The sequence below is a fragment of the Chrysochloris asiatica genome, unplaced genomic scaffold, assembly GCF_000296735.1.
Source record: "Chrysochloris asiatica unplaced genomic scaffold, ChrAsi1.0 scaffold00243, whole genome shotgun sequence".
Lineage (NCBI taxonomy): Eukaryota > Metazoa > Chordata > Mammalia > Afrosoricida > Chrysochloridae > Chrysochloris > Chrysochloris asiatica.
Window position 1 is genome coordinate 3,043,458 of NW_006408761.1, and position 4,632 is coordinate 3,048,089.

A 4,632-nucleotide genomic window follows, 5' to 3' on the forward strand; every position below is an offset into this window, starting at 1 on the left:
GAAAGATGTGGCCTTCGGCTCCTGCAAAGATTATAGCCTCAGAAAACTTATATAGGGCCACAATGAGTTGAAACCAACTCAGTAGCACCTAATAACAACTCCAGTCCTTGGAGAAGAATATCATGTTTGGTAAAGTAGAGGGTCGAGGGTCGGCAAAAAAGAGTAAGACTTTCAGTGATACGTATTGATACAGTGATAACAGGGGGCTCAAGTAAAGAAACAATTGTGAGAATGATGCAGGAGTGGGCAGTGTTTAGTTCTGTTCTTCCTGGGGTCGTCATGAATGAGCACTGACTTTATAGCACCTAAAAGAACAAAAGAAAAAAAGGACCTCTGGTAGCATAGTGGTTAAGAATAGGGCTGCTAACTTCAGGATCTGCAGTTCGAAACTACCAGCTGTTCTGTGGGAGATGAGGCTTTCTGCTCCCATAAAGATTTACAATCTTGGAAACCCTGTACAGGGCCTCTATGAGGCAGAACCGACTCCACAGCACATAACAACAACAACAAAGAACAAAAGCCATGAGAGCCCCACTCTTTTAATAAATAAGAAGCCTCTGATATTTAAAACAGCAGGCCCCAAAGATTCTCCACCCTATAAGATTAAAGGTTGGATGAACCCATGCTGGGCACTTTCCACTGAATCCTGGAGACCTTAGATCACATCTTCTCTCATGGAGCATTAGCTAACATCTGAATGATCATTATGTGCCATGCTGTATACCAACACTTTACTAAGCTTTTTATATGTTTCATCTCAATTAAGTCTCACAACAGCCCTATGAGGAAGCTACTGTTATTATGCTTAGGTTTTGATGAGGAAACTGAGGCACAGAGAGGTTAAACAGCCCAACATCTTAAGCTGCCTCTAAGGGAGGATCTCCTCTTGCCCAGAGAAGCTCTGTCTTCAGCATAGAGAAATGATACAGCTTTCCAGCGATTAAAGTCTTTTGGAAGTGAGCCATCTGGAGCGAAATTTGGTGGCTTCCTGTGTCAGTGAGGTTGCATTCAGCTTCAAATAACAGAAAGCTGACTATTAAGCCTGAACAATAAGAACATTTATTACTTTCTCAACAAGAAGTTCCGGGCTAGCAGTTCCAGGGTTTGTTAAATGATTCAATAATACCATTGAGAAGTCTTGGCCTCAGATCATCTGGGTATTAGCCTGTGTTCCTGGTGGGGCAGTAGAAACAATTTCTCCCCTAACTGCCTGCATGGCCCTTACACTGAGACTGTACTGAAAGAACGTATGCTGGGGGAAGGAAGTAGGTCCTCTCCCCTATAGAGTCTTAGTTGTAAGGTCCCCTAGTGTCTTAGTGGCAAGGTATATAATTAACTATAGAAGTACATGCTGACAAGATCTAATCTTAGATCCCAGAAGGGGAGTCTTCCTTTGATACCATTAAGGCTGACTAAAAGACCATCATGCGTCTTTTGCCCAGACTGAACCCAGGGTGCCTTCCTCTTCCTACCCTTCCCTTTTTCCGGTGCACGTGGAGGCCTCTAGTCTCACACTATATAAGTCTCAGGGAACCTTAGCCCCATTGTTCTCTCCACTAGCTGAAGTATTGAGGGGTTATGCTGATGTAGAAGAGGTATCTTTTTCCAGAGATGAAGACATATTTTGAGAAACCAGTCCAAGAAGGAATTTTACCCTTTCCTCTTTGTTGTAACTGGTCATCATTGTTATTAAATGCCGTCGAGGCGGTTCCAGCCCATAGCGATCCTGTATAAGTTTCCTAGGAGCAGCTGGTGAGCTTGAACCACTGACCTTGTGGTTAAAACTGACATGTCAGTCCAGAGCATTAACTCACAATGCCACACCAGGTAGTGGTTACAGGCTGTGGAGTTGGTTCCAACTCATAGCCACCCTGTGTAGTGTTTCTGAGACTGTAAATCTTTCCTGGAGCAAAAAGTGTCATCTTTCTCCCATGGAGCTTCTGGGAGGTGTGGTTCTAATTAGTGTGTAAGCAACAAATCTTACAGAAATGCTGCTGGGCAAATGTCAAATATTTACAGCCTGGCACACGCTCACGTTCACGCTTTGCTCTTAACTCATTGCATTGATCATGAATGCTACCTGCTGACCAGAAGATGACTGTTACAGGTCCAACAGCCTGACGTTAAGAAAGACCAGGGCAAGAAGAACTTTTCATGAAGTTTCATCCCTGGCTGACTTGGTTTTGCATCTTATTGGCCATACTGTCTGACAGCCCACTCCTAGACCTGTTATTGGAAAATGCTCTACAATAATTGGCTTAGATAAGTCATTATTATTAAGTCCTTGGGGTTCTGTTTCTACCTATTACAAAACTAGGGGGTAGTTGTCAAGCTTGCAATGAACAGTAGCTGCCACTCCTCCTCTGTGAGATGACTAGGTTGTCCTGCCTTGGATAACAACCCGGGGGTATGCTGTAGGGGTAACCAAAGATGTGGTTATAGGACTTCCAGTGATGGCGATCTTATGGGTCCCTAGTTACCCAGGCTTGAAAGTCAGAAGTTCTCTCAACATTCTTCCTCACAGATGTCTGGAACTGGTCCACAGAGGGTATCCTTGATCATCTCATCCCTCATGGGTCAGGCTGGGTGTAGACGGGGGCATTGTTTCTGCCGTAACAAGGTTTGTTTATTCCAAGTGGTTTGGAATCCACAAAGATGTGCAGGAGTTTTCTGAATGCACCATGCAAGCAATCTTTATCTGTCTGTTCCCCAAACTTCATGGTTACTCATGTTGTCCAATTTCTAGGTCAGATCTGGGGATGGCCATTCCTAATCTCCTGCATAAAGGAAGTAAACACGATCAATTACTATTTCACAGTAGTAATCTATGTACATCCTCCTTTGCCCGGCACTCGGTACATTTATTCACTTATAAAACTTTCTTACCACCGCCCTCGTACCTGTGAGCAGGACTGAGCTAGCCACTTCTCTAGAGGTGTATGAATTCAAGATGGCTGATAGCGAGTAATAGAAACCCACTGGGGCTGATGTATTTAATGCTGTTATTGTTGTTTAGTGCCGTCAAGTTGGTTCCGACTCATTGATCCGGTATGATAAGGTTTCTGAGGGGTGGCTGATGGATTTGAACCACAGACCTTACCAGTCCAGTGCTTATCCTACAGCAATGTATTTAATAGGGGCTTTTTAAAGAGGAGGCTATAGAAAGCTCCCAGGGAATCTCTGAGTGGTATCAATAGTTAATTACTCAACTACTAACTGAATGGTTGGTGGTTTGAACCCATGCAGACACATCTTATAAGAAAGACCTAGTCATCTGCTTCTGAAAATTCCCAGCCTTGAAAGCCCTATGGAGCAAAGTTCTTCTCTGCAACATACAGGGCTGCCATGAGTTGTAATTGAGTCCTTGGCAACTAACAACAAAAACAACAAATGAATAACTATCAACCATTTTCAATTCAACTCTCTGCAGAGCATTGAAATTCCAGGGGGATCAATTTCAGATGGATGGCAGAGCTAAATGTGAAAGAAAAATCAATAAAGTCTTTAAGTAATGAGAGGAGAGCACCTTTGCAGCCATTTGCAATATGTAGACATTTGGATCCTGCAAAAAAAGAAAGAAAAAACAAATCAAAAATTGAGGACAGGGCAGGATGGCAAACAGAAGTCAGACTTGTTATCACAGGGGGACTTACTCTCATATTGGGACTGGGAGGCCAAGCCTGTTCTAAGTACTTTAAGTGTGCTGTGTGTTGTACTTTCCTAATGACTCTTTTGGAGCCTTGGTGGTACAAGGTTGGCACTTCAAACCCACAAGTCTCTCCATGGAAGGAAGATGAGTCTTTCTCTTTCACAGCCTTGGAAGACCTATACAGGGTTGCTATGAGTCAGAACTGACTCAATGGCAGTGGGTATGGTAAGATCCTATTGGGTCCCTGGTGGCAAAGTGAGTTAAGTGCTGTTTTGATAACTTCAAGGTCAGTGGTTCAAACGCACCATCTGCTCCTTGGGAGAAATATGAGGGAGTCTGTAAAGACTGTAAAGATATACAGTCTTAGAAACCCTAAAGAGCAGTTCTATTCTGACCTATAGGGTCACCTTGAGACAGAATCAAATTGATGGCAGGGGGCTTTGGAATGGCTGTATTAATCAGTGGGTGATGCAATGACATCACCTCTGCCACCCTCTCTACTGTTGGCACTTTTCTGGGTAGAGATCTCATGCTCTACTCATGCTCTTGCTTTTTGGTGGTCCTGGGATCATCATTTCCTGAAATGAAAGATTATCTATCTCCCCTTTTAGTTACATATTTTCTATCATTATAGTTTTGGCAATCATAACTAATCCTGCTAACAATTACTCAATATACCAAGGATTCCATTTTATGTGGATCCACAATGAATAATCATTTAAACATCAGTCAAGAAATCAAACAACATATTACATTGGGAAATGTGCTGCAAAAGAGCTCTTTAAAAGCTTAAAGAACAAAGTTGTCAGAACTCAGGTGGACCTAGCTTTGATATTTTCAATGATCTCATATATATGTGAAAGCTGGACAATGAATAAGGAAGACCAGAGAAGAATCGATACATTTGAAATATGGTTTTGCTGAAGAATATTGAAAGTATTGTTATGCCCAGAATTCAGGGTCCCCAAAGACCACCCAGGAGC